This window comes from Zonotrichia leucophrys, chromosome 5 (genome assembly GCF_028769735.1).
Source record: "Zonotrichia leucophrys gambelii isolate GWCS_2022_RI chromosome 5, RI_Zleu_2.0, whole genome shotgun sequence".
Lineage (NCBI taxonomy): Eukaryota > Metazoa > Chordata > Aves > Passeriformes > Passerellidae > Zonotrichia > Zonotrichia leucophrys.
Genome location: NC_088175.1, coordinates 9,642,151 through 9,659,786, shown reverse-complemented (window position 1 = coordinate 9,659,786; position 17,636 = coordinate 9,642,151). Strand labels below are relative to the sequence as shown.

At 44.6% G+C, this 17,636-nt stretch overlaps 1 protein-coding gene, 1 long non-coding RNA gene and 1 other non-coding gene across 4 annotated transcripts in view; all 3 read right to left on the bottom strand.

The window, feature by feature from the left end:
• Window positions 1-6,401, bottom strand: part of SYNE3 (spectrin repeat containing nuclear envelope family member 3) — a 61,867-nt gene extending 55,466 nt beyond the window's left edge. For both annotated transcript variants that reach the window (XM_064714090.1, XM_064714091.1), the window contains exon 1: window positions 6,294-6,401. The gene's annotated coding sequence lies outside the window, so the exon portion shown is untranslated. The remainder of the gene's footprint in view (window positions 1-6,293) is intronic.
• Window positions 6,402-12,087: 5,686 nt separating this feature from the next.
• On the bottom strand, window positions 12,088-17,472 carry LOC135448815 (uncharacterized). The gene is made up of 2 exons (XR_010440587.1): window positions 16,509-17,472; window positions 12,088-14,876 (listed from the first exon to the last, which is right to left on the bottom strand). It is a non-coding gene; the product is annotated as an uncharacterized LOC135448815 (long non-coding RNA).
• LOC135449276 (small Cajal body-specific RNA 13) lies at window positions 15,174-15,440 on the bottom strand. The gene has a single exon (XR_010440702.1). It is a non-coding gene; the product is annotated as a small Cajal body-specific RNA 13 (non-coding RNA).
• Window positions 17,473-17,636: the final 164 nt, after the last annotated feature.

Here is a 17,636-nt window from a genome sequence, read left to right as displayed (position 1 = left end):
AATGGAGTGAGAAGGTTTATAATCTGAGGAGACAAGAGAAAATCCCAGGCTCTGGAAAAGCCAAAGGCAATACTGTCACAGAGCCAAGATTTCTACTCTGACTCCTGTGGACTTAAAAGACATGGCAAGAAGTACATTTTTCCTTGGGTGCTCTCTTAATCTGGAGATCTAAATTAATGCGTGTCTGCAGTGTTTACTGAGGCGGTGTTATTAGCCAGGGTTAAAGTCTTGTACTTCACACAAAGCCTGTGCTTACCCTGCTGCACCTACAGACCAATTCTGCTGACTTACATAAGAAACATCACCTACATTTGCCAGCTGCAGTCATCTGCCACTCATATAACCACTACCAAAGACTCAAGTGCTCATGAAAAGACTCTTGGATTAAGAAAAATAAGTCATCTAAGCTAAAGGAAATGCACAGCCTGGGGAAGAACTGACAGCTTCAGAACTGACAGAAATTATTTCTTTTATTTAGTCACAGAGACTTTAAGATAGCAGGATATTTTCTCACATGACCCAGTCTTTGCATGTAACTGATTTGAAAATGCAGTGAGTACATCAGTGCTTGTACATTTTCCACCTTCAGCTTCCCTGAACTCCTTCAGGCTGCACCCACAATGGGGCACAGAGCCTGGATAAAGACCAGCTGTTACATCTCTCAAACTGCTCCAAAGTCAGCAACAACACATGTTCTTATGATACAATTGCCTCATTATAATGGCAGGAAAATAACACAAGCATCTAATGCTTTAAATAACATATCACTTCTATGTGAGATGGAGATAAAACACAGCCAAAAGTAACCTCTACACTTTTTTCACTGTTTAATTTATTATTGTTGTTCTGTTGGTCCAGATGAGTGAGTAGGCGAGTCAGTGTGTGAGAATCTTTTAGGGTGAAAACTCCAGTCTTGGTTTTTAAATAAAATAGTACCCAGATACACTGTGGGTGGTTTACTCTGTCACACCTGTGACACCCTCCCACCTGGCACCTACAACACAGCTGCCACACACATCAAGAGTACCCTGTGGGAATAGATGTTAGTGTCCCAGTTCACAGATGAAGATACTGGTGCTCTCAGCAGCATCTATCTTTCAAATGCAGCCTTTGACAGACCCAGGAACACACAAAGCATCCAACATCACTGGTCCCATTTTAAACCTCTGACTGTACATGCTCCTTCAAGATCACAGAACAAATCTGTGGCAGGCAAAGACGCATTAGGAGGTTTAGACTGGAGGTTAGGAAGCACTTCCTGCCTAACAGTGTGGTCAAACACTGCAATAGGTATCCTAGAGAGGTGGTCCGTGCCCCAAGCCTGTCAGTGTTTGAGGCATTCAGTGCCCTTAATAATGTGATTCAATTCTTACTCAGCCTCGAAGTGGTCAGGCAGTTGCACCAGGTGATTGTTGTTGATCCCTTTTATTCTTATTATAATCATAATCAGCCACAAGGGGAGCAGCAGGCAGCCTTATGTAAAGTGTGTCTAGGATTCCCTGGTGACAGGCACTAAATCTACTACATATAACAGCAAGTTCCCCAGCACAAGCTGTCCCACGTGAGGCTCTCACTCAGCTTGCACTCCCAAGTATTACTGTCATGTTTCTCAAAAGGCTTTCTGCATAGCACAACTGTAACAGCAGGTATTTCACCTTTCAGTGCCACTAAATAAACACTAATCAAGAACAAAACAAACAAGCCACAGCTTGATACCTGAATTCCAATCAAATTACAATCTCATGGTTCTCCTAGTTTCCTGCTATCTCTTTAATTTCTTCCAGTGTTTTTTTATGCACCTGCTCAGTGTTATCCCAAGGCTGACTGCCCTGTAATCCTCAGTCTGTTATAGTCAAAGCAGAAATTCTCTTCAAATTGCTTGATATGAAGGACTTTATATCAAGTCCATGTCTTTTATTTAAATGTAACATAGAAAAAAAGCTTGTAATAGCAGAGACATTAAAAGTCACTTCTGTCTAAGGAAAAGAAATTAAATCAATGAACTTTCCTTGAAATGCAATTAAGCTGTGTACATAGACAGAGACATCAAAGATTGCTTATTAACCTGACATGGGGTGTCAGTGAGAACCACCATCCCTGTTTGACCTACCATTCTTTCCTCAGCATTGAGGAGGGGCCACTTCAGATACCTGAAGTTAAATACCCCAGGGCTCTACTCTCTGAGTAGTTTTTCTGTAATTCAGGCAGTACCATCCTGTTATACAATTTATTAGCAATACAGGAACATATGATAAGCAACAGTTCAGGCTACTTTATGTCTACAAAGCAGTGAATCCACAGCAATGTCTAACAGACATTGTTGCAGAATCATCAGTCCTCCTTGTGGAGGGCAAGGACTGACTTGGAGCTCCAGCTCTGCAGAAGAGTGTGTAAGGAGCAATCCTTATGTAAGGATCTCCACTTTCAGTTTAAAAGACTCCATTTCCTTGATACTTCAACTGTTATACCCTCAACAAACACTGGAAAACAAACAAGAAGAGTAAACTTTCAAACTAAAGAACAAGACTAAGTTGATACTGACAACACTGCAGCTAGTCATGGAAATATTATAAGTCTGCATATGCCAATATCAGCCTCAGGTAATAAAACTCTATTTCAGACCAAAATGTAAGCAAAATTTAAAGCTGTGATATTTGGGCCCTCTAAATAATCATTATCAGGCTGTTTTGAACTTTAAAGATTGCATTTGATAGCAACTGATGACACAAATGACACTTTTCAGTTTTTGTCATGACATTTCAGACTACTTTAACTAATATTAACTGAAGACACTAATTTTCTATCATTCACTTGTTTGCAGAGCAGACCTGCATCATCAAAAGGGACCCTGACCACCTGTTTTGCATGTTTTAATTTCATGGAATTACAGCCTGAAGAAGCTGAGGTGTTACTGACCATCAGTAAGCACTACCCTAAGAGATATTTTCCTTTAAAAGTATTCCACTTTCTGCACTCCAAAGACAATAAAAAGGTTTTTTCAGCCAGACTCAAAGAGGTATTAAAGGACCTGGTATTTATTCCTGTTGATCTCAGGTACATGATACCTTTGTCTTCATACAGAAAACATGCCGAGCAAAAACTCCCTTGCCAGTTGCACCCTCTGTTAACATTCCTGGAGCTCAAGAATTTTTCCTGCTACAATGTGATCTTTTCATTTCACATGCCTGAATTACCAGGATTCACACTTGCCCCACAATTCTTACACAGACATACACAACCCAGTTATAAGGGGGCCCTTTCTAAGGACACTACTGCACCTGTCTATGGCAGAACATGTTTGAGAGGATAGAACAAAGCTGTGCCACAAAATCCATCTGCAACTGACAAGGACTAACAGTGAAAAACCCCAAATCAAAACAGAAATGCAGTATCTTGTCATTGCTACCAATGATCTGGGATTTGTCCTGCCAGAACACATTATTTTGGATCAGGATGAATGGTCACTGCTTTTGCTTGGTTTCATAGGAATTATGTTTATATGATGGCAGTCTTGAAACTGTTGGCCAATTTTGGCAAACTAAAATAAATCTAAAGACACTAGAGAGTGTCATCATAGTGAGATCACAACCCTTCTGTAATTGTGCAAATGTGTGCCTGGCAGAACAAAGACACGAGTTGTGCCCTGGAGATGCAGGGATGCAAAAACAAAGCACTCTGTGACTAGGTCAACTCAGGAAATCAGATCTGCAGAGCTGTGTTCCTTGATTGATTAAGAGTATACACTGAATTGTACCAAAATTTTCTGTTCCCATGTTCAAAATGAAATGTATCATATCAGTGTTACTTGTATTCTTTGAAGTTTTAAGGGAGATGCCAGTTCAGGGGCATTTACTCACAAAATCCTTCTCCCCTTCTCTTCACAGCTTCATTTGCAACAAACACATTATTCCCAAATGGAGGCTGTCAAATATGAATGTATCACTCAGTCACTGATCTAAAAACTTGGGAAAACTAGCAAGTGTCTGATTTTAGACTTGCTTTTCCCTGTTGGCCTGTTTCTACAAAATTTGCAGGAACTTAATTACCTTGGAGCTGTTCTCCTTATGTCATACTTGGCTGAAACTGAGAAATGGCAAAAAATATTACATAAGGGACACACACCAAGACTCATGTGTATACATATATTAAATCCTGGCAAAAAACCTTGTTTCCAACAGATGCCAGTTATCTTTCTGAAGCTGCAGCGCAGGTGTGGAGCATCCCCTGAGGCAGTAGAATTGCTCTCCAAAGTCATGTGCATGCAGGTACAGCCACATTCTGAAGCCAAGCATCCACAAGTGCATACAACAGTTTTAAGGATGATTTGTAAGCCACAGATAGAGCAGAAAAAAAGGCTTATTCCCAAAGAAAAGCCAGTGAGGTTAGTCCAGTGAGGTCAGTGCACAAAGGCCACACAGAGGACACGTGCCAGAAACAGACTTGGAGGTAGGGTACAAGCCCTGGCCAAGGGGAGAGGGAAAGGAGGAGCAGTGAAATATGGCTGAAGGGAACAACTGGAACTATGAGAAGAAATACAACAAGAGAGGCAAGCACCACAATACCACACCCTGAACAGCAGCTAGTTCTGTCTTCCTTGGGAATCTGAGGGGACTCCGGCTCTGATGATTCACAAACAACATGGAAACAGCACTGGGTGTAGGGGAAAGCTGCTTTTATAGAGGGACCACTGGGACTGTCAGACTCCATTTCCTGACAACTAGTTTGCAGGGAACAATGCTGCTGTGACTCACCAAAAGATGTTTGTTTCTTGTGGAACAAGGAGTCGCCACAAGACCAACTGCAATAAGTTACATTTCCTTGAGATCCAACTGGCTCACACATTTGGCAGCCACAGAGACTGTGCCAAGCTGATGTGCATTTCAACAGCTGCAGATTTGAGGCACTTCCAGGAAAAGAAGAAAAACACTTGAAGGCAACCAATCAGCTTTTAAAGTTTTGTGGCATTTTTAAAATTCTTTCCCCAGAAAACAAACACTGCGTACAAAGATTTTCAGATGACATACACCATGCCAAGGGCTAAAAAGTAACAACCAAAACTAGCAGCAAGGAAGTGGCAAGAGAAGCATAGTGATTTTATTTTTCATTAATGATTCAAGACAGGCAGGCATAGATTTGAGGCAAAGGGGAAGACAGGCATCCTTGCTCTGATAAACTCACAAAATAAAGCAGCATCTTGCAACCATAATTTTCACAATTAGTCATCATGTAATGCATAATTCCTGCAGAGTTCAGTCTGTTAACCTATTTGAGTAGAATAAAATTTTCCTGGACAAAGATCTAAACTCATACAAGGCCAAGCCAATAAGGATGTGCAAATAAAACATAAAACAGATGGCAGAGAACAGTACATGAAAAACGAAAGCCTCAGTATACCTTAGGGTGTGGGGGAACTTTACATACAGAAGTTACACAGAATGTTAGTTGCTCTTATAACAGAAAAACTGGGAAATTTCCTGCTTAGGAAGAAAATGTGAGACAAGGTCAGACCCCCTTAAGGGGAACCAGAGCCAAGCTGGGATGTATCCGATAGGTTTGAAGGGGAGAGAAGTGGGAAGTGTTCCTTTGAGAAGAGGAACAAGGACCTTGCAAACCGCAGTGAGAGTCCTGGCAGTGGGAACCTACAGATGAAGAAATGTGACTGTAACTCTGAGCAACTGGCTTTGGCAAGAGCCTGACATCTATCTGAAGAAAAGTTGCAGAACGTAGCTAAGTGCTGAACCAGGCTGGCAGGTGCGATTTTCTGAAAGAAGCTAAATAAAAGGCTTTGCCCGTTCAGCGTACATTACTTAGGGAGATATGCTGCAGTTACTGCAGCTACGGTATTTGGTGTAGCAGGAGCAGACAGGGAGCTCTCGTAGTACCCACGGAGCCGTCCTGGCAAGGACAAGCCCCGCCAGCGCTCCCGCTCTGCAGCCCCGGCGGTGCCCGCTCTCCCCGTTACACGGACGGGCGGCCCGGGGCCGAGCGGGGACCGCGCTGTCCCGGCCGCGTTTTGCCCGGCGCGCCGAGCAACAGGAGGCGGGTCTGGAGCCGGGCGGGCTGACAGCGAGCCCCGCCGAGCCCGCCTGCCCCGTGCCGCGCCGTGCCGCACCGCGCTCCCGACGGCGGGACGGGACGGGACAGCAGGACACGGGACGGGACGGCACGGCATAGGACGGCAGGACACGGGACGGTGTAGTCCCAGGCGCCGCCGCCTCGTCGCTTCTCCCCCCCGCAGCCCCCCAGCGCCGGCAACAGGCCCCGAGCAGCGCAGCCGGGCCCGTGGCACTCACCGAGCGGCACCGCCGCCGCCGCTTCCCCCGCGGGCAGCCCCGGGCCGCGCTGCCGCTCCCCCACCGCGCTGCGGCCGCTCGGGCGCTCGCTGAGCCTGGCGGGGCCGCCCGGCACCGGCCCCGCCGCTGCGGGGGCTGCGCGGAGGGCCCGCCCTCGCCGCCGCGGCCCGGCCCGGCGGGCGGTGTTATGTAAGCCGGCCCGCCCTGCCCTGCCAGCGCCGCCGGCCGCGGAGCCCCCGCCGAGGGCAGAGGGGCCGGGCTGTCCTTGCACGGCGGTGGCAGCGGCGGGCGAGCACCGCACTCTGCTATTTTTAGCAGATTAAATGCAGCAGAAGAGGCTGAATCTCTCACAGTGTCGCGTTCTGGAGGACTCGGAGCTCCGGGAGTCACCCAACACCAGGCGACCGGCGACAAGCCCCGGGCGATCCCTGCATGTGCCGGTGGCTCCGTGCCAACAAGTGGGGATGTGCGTTAATGTTTCTTTGAATGGCCAGCGAGCAGGCAGGCAGCCTGCACTTCAGCACTTACATGTGCATGAAACAACACCCGCTCATCACTGGCAGTGCCAACTGCCAGCATGCATTTATTTGGATACACGAAGTGGTATTTTGGGGAAAAAATCAATGAAAACTTAGGAAACAAAACCTGTTTCCACTGCAGTACTGATTCAGGCACAAAGTCTACTGCGTGTGCTCAATTATGCAAAAAGACCCGAAGCAAAAGGAGCAGCAGTGGAGATGTATTGCCAGCCACAGCGTCCGTTCTGTAGCCCAGCGAGAGAAGCCAGTCATTAACATCGTGTGCTCCATCCGCAGCATCAGAAAGTTGTAATCATATGAGCCTGTGTGCTGAACCACTGGGAGGGAAGGAGGAAAGAATGAACAGCTTCTTCATATTTCAACAACAATATAATGTAAACAAAGTGAATGAGCCTGTGAAAAGCTTGTATTTCATAAAGCACTAAACCGTCCTCTTTGGCAGGGGTTATATTGCTGCCCTCTGCTGCTGGGAAGTTGGGTGGTTCATCTGCCTAACGAGCAGAAAAACGGGCTATTTGCGATAAAAATCTCTGATTACACATAACAGTTCTGTGGCCAAGGGCCTCGAGATACATAGTTCAAAAGTGAAGGGTGAGCTCCCCAGTCCTGCGAGAGGCAGGGGATGTCAGCTCTCAGGCCGGGGGGCATGGCTGCTTCACCAGCAGCGTTCCCTGGGCTTTCGTGGGCTCCCTTCTGCCTACAGCCAGCCAGGTGATCTGCCATCCGTGTGCCGACACGCTCTTAACTGCAATGGCTCCGTACTTATATTGCTCCCAAAGCATCAGGAATCCCTATCCCTCACCAGCAGTGATAAAGGTCACAGGAAATTTTGTCAGAACTTCATGGTAAGGATTGCACTTTTACAGCTGGTTCTGACCTTGAAGCTTCAACTGCCCTCAATATATACTGTAGTGGTACAGTATTTGGGGTGACTGACCTTTTAAATTGGCACTGAGAGGGCAACTGAGTGCTGTAATCTCCTTGTGTTACTCGGCAAGCCTTTCAACTAACTTGGAAAATAATTCATTCGCTGGTTTGTGTAGCCATGATATTTTCTGAAAAATCCCTTTGCCAGGATTTTTTTTTCCTGAGAAGCTGATGCCTCAGAAATGAAATGTAAACAATGATTATCTACTGCTGTGGAATGCAACAGGTGGATCTTTGATTGGTCTCATGTGGTTGTTTCTAATTAATGGCCAATCACAGTCCAGCTGTCTCAGACTGCCTGCTCAGTCACAGGATTTTGTTATCATTCCATATTCCATTCCTTTCCTTTCAAGCTTTCTGATTAAATCATTTCTTCTATTCTTTCAGTATAGTTTTAATATAATATATATATCATAAAATAATAAATCAGCCTTCTGAAACATGGAGTCAAGATTCTTGTCTCTTCCCTCATCCGGGGACCCCTGTGAACACCACACACGTCTTGCCTTTGACAGACTATTTACTTGAGGAAGTTCATATCTTTATCAATGTGTAAAATTGAATCTATGCCTATGCAACTGCCCTTGCCCATGGTAATTCAGAGCTGACTATCTCTCAATGACCTTTGGAATAGTGTGAGGAAATGGATACAGTCCAAAAGGGTTACACTACAAAGGAATGTGTCTAGAATAGGTAGATGACAGAGAATATAAAATCTTACTTGTGAGTTCGCCTTAAGAAAGCAGGTTCAGTTATCATGGTGAGTAGATGAACGCTGTTAATGACAAAGATTAATTCCTTAGGAAACCACCCCTTAGGAAGTTACTTTGCAAACCCAGACCTTTTAAACCTCTTGTATTCAGAAAGCTTGCTGGTGGGGGACAATACATCACTGTATCTAAAAATTGCTTGAATTAAGCTCCTTTTCTGCAATTCCCCATGTGGAGGCTTTCATGGCTCTGATTCTACTCCTCAAACAGCTTGTACATGCTGAGTTAGAAAAATCCCTACACACAGGCAAACAGCAGGCATTAAGTAAAGGAGCATTCAGTGCATTACTCAAACAATAAAAAGCTGCCCACAAACCACACCTAAATGACAAAGGAGAGGTTAGAATGACTGCAAGCAGTGTGGAATAGTAGAGGGGCTTTGAAAAGTAGCAAACAGCAGCCCTAGATCTCTTGCTTTGGAAGAAAGGAATATATTTTTAGAAGCAGTTAGCCTGGCCTATAAACCAAACCACAAGTATTTAGTCAGTGAATATATAGCATTTTCAGGCATTTCCTGTGATGAGCAGAATGCCCAAGAGATTGGGTGGAAAGCACCAAATGCTACAAAAGTGTTGGCATGGATTACTGCACAGGAGGGCCTGCATGATGTCTGCAGGGTATCAGAGAACCACTTAAAATGCTGCAGGGTAGCTGCTCTCTCTTATTAGTGTAACACACCCATTGATTCATGCTCATGACTGATGACAAGCTACTATTACAAGATATTAGGATGTTTTCCTTTATGTTTGCTTGGGTAGAGCAATATACTCAAATAATGAGTCACATTGCTATGTCAGGGTGGGAGGGACAGCATTTGTTGGCAGAGTAACATTTCTGTGCAGCATACCATGACATGTCTTTAGCCTGAGAGGAGAGGTTTCAATATTGGAGCTTCTCAGCATTTTTTGTGTGTTGTGTTATGGCTACAAGACATTTCACATTGCTTGACAGAAAGCTTTTGTGGGTGGTGGTGGGAGTTGCTGCACAAGAACTTCTCCTCAGTTAGTGAGGAATCAAGAACTCTTAATGCTGATGACAAAGAAACAGATCCTCAGGAGCACCAGGCCAAGGACCACACTGGTAAACCAGGGGAACTTCCCGTTTTTTCTTCACCCAGAGACCACACGGACTTAAACCCAGCATTTTGTATTCTCCCTGTTGCATATGCTGGACTCTACCTTTTGTCAAATTTGGCTCCACACCTGAGCACAGGCTGACTACCTCCACAGGAAAGTACAACTTTGTGCTATTGGATCAGTCCCAACACCCTGTCACTTTCAGAGTTCAGCCAATTTTTTTGTTGCATTAAATTTGGCAGAAAAATAACACCCTTTTCATCCCAACTCACCTCAGATATCAAGAGGGGCTGGGGAAAACTGGTCTTATTCTGAGTGAGAGCAAATTCAACACTAAGGAACAGAAATGCAGGGCAAATGGGACACTGTAATTCCAATTACGCTCAATAAGAACTACCCCATTTTCAAATTCACAAATGCTGTGATACACTCAAAGTCTGGTCACATCCTGTGAACTCTCAGTGCTGGCCTAGAAGTCCAGTCCTGATCAATTACCCTGACAGCCTGGTGCAACACACTGCAGTTTACTGAGCAACACACAGGCAGGGTCACAAGGGAAGAGAAGGTTCCAGGCAGAACTTAGAGCACCTTCCAGTACCTGAAGGGGCCTCTTTGATGTGCTTTGAAAGTGTGAAGGGAGCAGCAGCAAAATGGAAGGCTGGAGGTTTAGGAAGATGCAGTGCTAACAGCAATGCCCCCATTGGCACTCAGCAAATGAGCCAGGGGAAGCCAAGACTCCATGAAAATCAGGATTTGAAATCAAATCTCCTGTGTGCAATTCGACTGCATTAGGTTTTCTTCCTTTCTACTCTCCACAATTTTTTTTTTTTAATTATAGAAGCTGTTGACAACTACTTTAAGAAAATATTCTCTGAAGTCCCCTGAAGAGAGAAGAACGACAACTGTTGATATATGACATTCCATAATTAGTTATTCCTTGCTTCCCTTCCCACACAAATACAATTTTGTTATACCAATTTCTCTGAGACTCACAGTAGTCTGGAGCTACACTTTCACCAATATTAGTCTCCCTTTTCCTAGACATGATAGGTTTGTAGAACAATTTGTTCAGATCTAGTCTTTTAAGGGATTGGAAATACATACTGCACCAAACAACTGCTGTATGCCAGTGTTTGAAGGACTTTCCATCTAGGAAGTTTTTAGTTTTATTTTCGTCCTTCCATGGCACACAGACCTTTAAATAATTCACCACAGTAGTCAAGCATGAAACTAAAACAGCACAGATCTACTTACTCTGATTGTCTCAAACTAAAGTACAGTGACAGAAAGCAGCTGTGAGGGTACACTTTTGTCTCCTCCTGTCTCCCAGGACTAGCAAGGATGGAAAAGTAGCATGTGAACAAAGAGCACAAGTCCTACTGATAAGAAAGGGAGTCTAAGGATGATTCAGAGTGATCCGAGCATCACTGTGACAAGGAAAGTGATTGTTCTGAAACTCAGAGCTTTTTCCCAGGCTGAAAATGCTTTTGTTTGTCTGTTTAAAATGAAGTCAAGCTGATTATAAAGCAGGCCTTTATACAAGCCCCAGAACTGCTACAATTAAATGACACACAACTTTCAGGGCCCAGTTCTTTACCCTGCAAGTTGCCAGCTATGTTGAGGCTGGGGAGCAATCCCAGCTGCCATGGATATTAGCAAGGGAAGAAGGCTACTATGAACTTCAGAGGAAACATGAAAGCACTGCAGGATGGAAACTTCAATCACTGAATTGCAAGAAATTTACTTAAAGGGAAGCATGAGAAAGCATGCAATCATTTTAAAGGAAATTTAGGAAAGATGCATATGCTTGCATTTGTGGAGAAGCTGCTTGTTCCATGAAAGAACTGCTTGCCCTCTAAAGCACATAGTTAAAAACTGTCCCCCAAAAAACCTGTTTGTGTGATGCAGTTATAAAACCACTGCATGTACACAGTGAGAGTAATGAAAATCACTGTATCTCTATGCAGCATTTGGAAGTACTCTTTGAAAAGTCAGATTTTCAAAATATACACATATTTATACTTCAGAAACAGAGAATAAAAACATTTTAGAACATCAAAACCCCCCCAAACCTCCTTTATCTGTATATTGTTATTTCTGGTTTTACAAGTTTTTCTTTTTAATTAACTGTATCAATCTAAAAATTCAAGTTTCTGGGCTCCCCTTTAGGAGTTTGCCTCCCACAAGAGATACTTTTACTCTGTGCTTCATGTTTGAGTCCACACATTACAAATACAAGCATGCCCAACACACCCACTCCTCCTCTCCCATTTTAAGTTTCTGCATTTCTGTTTTTCTTCACATCACATAAAAACTCTACAGACCAGGTACAAAAACAGTCCTACTGTACTCATGGCCACTTTTAACATACACACATCAGTATCTGTGGTCAGCAAGCAGGGATTCAAAGCACAGCAAGTTCAAAGCAGCTGCTGATTTCACTAACACATATTCCTAGAAAAAAATGAAAGAATAAAGGGTGTGCAAAGAAATAAAATCTTTATTGAAATATTGTAGTACCAAGCTTAAAACCTCTTAAGATATACAAAAAACCTTATATTTAAGATTCTTCATACCAATTCTTTCTACTTTACAAATACAGCGATGTGTGCAAAACTCCTGAACTTCTACTTGGGGAAATTGTCCATACAGATGAAAACTCATGTGTGATGACATGCTTGGTACTGTCTTCTGCCACAGAGGAGATCAAATAGCCAGTTTAGATTTTTTGTAATGATGCATTTCTCAAAATTACTTAGCAAAATACTGTAACTAAAATATATATATATATATACACATATTAAGAGGTAAGGTAATTCAGAAGTGCTGAACAAGAAGGGATGTAACCACTGAGGCACCAAGCAATCAGCCCTGCTCCTGTGGTCAGTGTGTAATTCTGACCGGAGCTGCCAGGGCCCCCTCGTGGTCACGACATGCACGATAATTGCAGATGCTCTTGTGCCTCACGGCACCTGCACGTTTTTAAAATAAACTGAGCCAATGAAAGCGTCCCTGTCACCACTGCTGTGACAGAGCCTGCTGGCAAACCTTAACTGGGGCACAAGAAGCATTCTTACAAGCAATGAGTGCCATGGGGTTTTCCCAGCCTTACTAAAAGCCAAGACACTTCCAGCACTTCAAATAAAATATAGTTGTACAAATTACCATACCAGACACCAAGACTCTGTTTCTGTGACACTGGATACAAGTGAGCACACAGGAAACAAAGAACAGGACATGCACATAGTTCAGTCCCACTCCCCAGCTGTAGGAACAGTTTGTGGTGATTGGGAGTGGGGCAGCCCCAGCCCATCCCCAGTGGGCACAGCTGTGAGCAGCAGGTGAGCAGCACTGACAGCAATGAGCCCTGGAGGGCCCAGGGGCACTGAGCAACCACAAAGGGAACAGAGGCACACAGGTGCAGTGCATCAACATGAGGGAATAAAAGGCTGGGCTAAAGAACAAGATGAGCAGACACTTGCAGCCCTCTGAAGTGATATTGTGTTACTACTCTGCATGGGTACATGCTTGAAGCCTTCTACAGTGGTATGGGGGTTACTCTGTATGGGGTTGAAGCTTCCTGAAATTGTATGATGATACTCTGTATATCCTGGCCCTCTCCACTGCAGCACATGCTGTGGCATAGGCTCTGACACCTGGCCTTCTATGGCTCAGGACTTGATACCATAATGGCATCTTTATATTTGGCAGATTGATTTTTTCTTGAGCTTGCCCAATCTTTTTCTAAGGTCCATCAAAGATTTTAGCACTCCTAATTCCTGGATGAAAAGAGGCCAGAGGTGTTCCCATTAGAGGCAGTATTTCTTAGTTCTGCATGGAAATAGATACATACAAAGTTATGCTTCCTCTGTAATACTGAAAGACTCAATCACTACCATCTGCAAATCAGAAACTGGGATCTAACACATTTTCATATGCCAGAACAGTTGCAAGCAGCTTGCTTGTCCCAAAGAACAAATCTGCTCCTCTATTACAGAGGCCATACTACTTGTCCTTGTTTCAAGACAGTGTCACAACTCACAAAGCTCAGTGCAAAGAGGCACACAGTGACATCAGTGTCATTAAGAATAAATGAAGTCTCAAGAGTGCCTCTTTTAAAGGTCCACATTCAAGCCTGAACATGACCTTCCATTCTATTTCTTAAATGTGGGGCTCAGACATTTCTCCTTGGATGATTACCACGACCCCTCTCTGCCAAAGCTCTTTACATGGTTTAAATCAAGCCTTAGGTCATGTTTATCCCCATCAGTTAAACTGACACAGGTCACTTTGTAAATATTCTTCACTGATCTCATTTATGGAATGGAACATTGTATTTTAAGGCTAATGAAAACACTCTTAGGAATGTGCCAAAAATCCATGGATATTATTTCATTGATCTATGGATATAACTTAATCCAGTTCAGAAACAAACTTGCTTATAGATCTCCAGGTCAGACCCAAAACAGGAAGTTAGGTACAGTTCAGATTTCAAAATGTCAGTTTCCCTGTAAAACCCCCACAGCATTTTTATATTTCTGCTGTTTGTTGCACAACTTTTTAAAACAAGCACATTTCCAAAATAACCAGGAACATTTCACAGATGTGTTTTCAGTGTTCACTATTTAGGCAGCTCAGAATTGTAAGCACATTTTAAAAACTCATAATGCTCTCAAAACTGAGGATATGTTGGTGCTGCCAGATGATACCATGATGGTACACAGAGATGATTTACCTGGCATGCAAAACACGTGGAGCTCAAGCTATCCCACTTAAAAACTTCAATAAACAAAAAAAAACCCCAGCTAAATAGAGCTCAATTGTTAGGGCACAAGAAGGAACTTCATTTTCAGTCACTATCACAACTCAGAATGACACAGATATCAGACTTGAACATGAAGACATGTCCTGTTCTGATAAGCTGAAATGAGACTTTTCTTTCTCCCCAGCTAACTTAGCCCTAGCATTTTAAAAAACAAATAAAAACCCTTTTGCTGACAGTACCATTCTCGGATGTCCACCTCCTTGTACACCATTTGAGAACAAACCACAAACTTATAAATCATAATTCTGTTCTGCAGCAGAATGCCTGATGTTAACCCAGGTTATGACTCACTGTGAGCATTTAAACCCTGCAGTTTGAATACTGGTGCTTTTATTAGTGTTTCCAAAATGCGGTGAGAGGTCTTCTAACAGGAGCATCAGCAAAATGTCAGGAGTCTTTGCAAATCCCATTAGTGTTTCTTCTGAACAGATGATTTAAATAATTATCTGGAAAACACAAAAAACTTCACTTAGACTAATAGAAGGTGGAATCTGGTGACATAATTATTTGTTTCTAGAGTGTACATGGGCAAATTGTTTTAAGTCTTATCAGTACTCAATTATCCTCTAATTGAGTGCTGCATATTGCATAATCCAAAAGTATTTAACCATACTAAATATTTTATGAAAAGGCATTCTGTTAAGCTTAATATCTCATAGGCCAATCTCATAAAACTACAGTAACTACAAATCCAGTACTTCTATTTAACCTAGTGCACAAGACTTCTGAGAAGCTTCCCAGCATTTTATAGCAGTTTTTTCAGTGTTCAGCAGACATCACTCTATTTGCTGAACAATATCAGACTGCCAAATTGCTCTGACTGTTGATAGACTAATAATGACACGGGAGAAGTCATTACCTCCGTGGCAACAGGGTGGCAGCTGTGGGAGGAACATTGCGCACGCTGCTGCTGCTCCGGCAGCCGTGCCTCGGCTTCCTCCTGCCGCTCTCTCTGCAAGCCTGGTGTGCCCAGGGTACAGCAACCAGGGGCACCTCTTGGACTACAGAGGATTAAACTGCAGCCCTACGTGGTTTCTGAAAGGATGTATACTCACAAGGGTTTGTTACACTTGAGTCTGATGTCTTTGTGTTACTTATTTTTAATGAGCTTTGTAGGAATAGCTAGGACAAAATTAAGGAAGGCAGATACCACAGTATTCTGTTCTTAGCCCAATATTTCATTGAAAGAAAACACTTAGTTGTCTTTAAAAATAAAAAGTTATCTTTCTTGTCATCAATTTTTATTTAATTCCACTCTCACTTCCAAGGAATCTTTATACTGGATTAAAATAACAAAGGAGACCCCTTGGGATATTACACTTAGCACTTTTTATGTCTTCCCATATAGAAACAGTCCAACAAATAGGGAAACATACTTTTGCTCTGCATAAGTTACTGCAGTTCCATCTACCATGGACAGGACATTTTTTTTATACTTCACAACCTTCACCATGTCAATCACAACGTATTAACCACAGAAAGCAAACACTGCTCTGTGTCTTGATCACCACAGCTCGTGATGTTTTGTTGAAAGCAGAACATATCAACTCACAACATACATGGTGCTCATCAGCAACACAACATATCAACTTTGCCCTCAGATTAAAAGTGTTTCCTCATAAATACATCTACTTTTAAATACTGCAGCAACACTGTACTTATTCATAACCTATTCACATGGGATGGCAGGGGCAAGTTTGCAACAATTCCCTTTGGAATCTGTTCCTAATAAAGTTAAATAAAATTCAAGAGAAACGATCCTGAGGGTGGCTTCAAAAAAACTAAAACAAAGTTATCACTCAAGCATCAGCTGGATTCCATAAAAAACAAGAATTAGGTGAGCACTCTTCTGAATGCTGAAAACAAGCTGGTCTGCAAAGCTCTCACAAGAACAGAACTGGATAGTAAAAGTTCTTTTCCTTACAGATATAAATAAGACAAATGGTCATGAATATAACAAAAGTCCAGCTACTGCAGCTGCAATATAAATTAGCACTCAAAATACAATGTGGCTTGTTATTTGCGAGAGACTGTATTTCAGTAGAGAGGAAAAATCATCAACATGTTCTTCTACTTACAGGATAGGCCCTGTTGCTTTAGGAGACCGCCACGCTCTGCGCCAAGTTCTTGGAAAGAATTCGGCATCTGCCCAGGAGCCCGAGCACAGCTGGCGGCACAGGCCAGGCTGCAGGACACGCTCCAAACCCAGCCCTTCTCTGGCTACATCAGGCAGTTCTGCCCTTGCTCCAGCACCGACTGAACCATCCCGCTGCGCAGGCACCAGCCCGATCTCGCTCCCATTTTCCCACCCCGCTGCCACCCCTGCCAGGTGCGCGGGAGAAAAGGTCAAACTCTGCAAAACCGCTCCGGTCTCCACCATCAGCACCAAGCCTGAGCACGCACGGCACCGCTGCTTTCTCAGGGACAAGCCGCCTGCTTTATCCCATCAAAAATCTACCAAACCCGGGCAGATGAACGCAGTCCAATCGCTCCCTGGACACGGCCAAAGCCAGGAAGGCGACAGCCCCATGCAGCAGCTTACCGGCTGCCCACACACAGCCCCAGCCGCCTACGGGGGCAGAAGGTGCCGACCGAACGGCGCTGCTGGTCCCAGAGCGGCCTCTCCGCTGCCACCGAGCACGCTCCAGCCCCGCGGCTTCACCCCGCACGGCCGGCGGCCCTGCAGCGCAGACCGGCTCCATCGGCCCCTCTGCAGGCATCTGCCCTGACCCTCAGCCAGCCCCGGCCCGAGGGAGCTCCACCACCAAAGGGCCGGCGAGATAAATCCCAGAGCCCGCCCGAGGGCCGGCGGCGCCGGCACGGCCCGGGAGTCTCCGAAGGCAGAGGCTGAGCCCAGCAGCGGCCGCCCAGCAGCGGCTCCCCGCCGTGCGGCTTGGCGCTCCCCGCGGAGCCGACAGGGGTGCATGAGGGGAAGCAAGGCCCGTCCACCCTGGAAAGCGGGGAAGCGCGGCCCGTCCATGCCAGGAATGGGGGAAGCGCGGCCCGTCCACGCTGGGGACGGCGCTCAGACTGGGACCAGGCCCCGCGTGAGGCCACTACCCGGAAACGGAAGGAACGTTACGCCAATCGCCCCCCGAACATCCCGAGAAAAGCCCCACCCTGGGGCAGTCTGACCAATCGCGTCTGGGAAGGGGGCGGGATTAATCGATCCACGGTTGATTGACAGACCCCTCTCCCAATGCAGC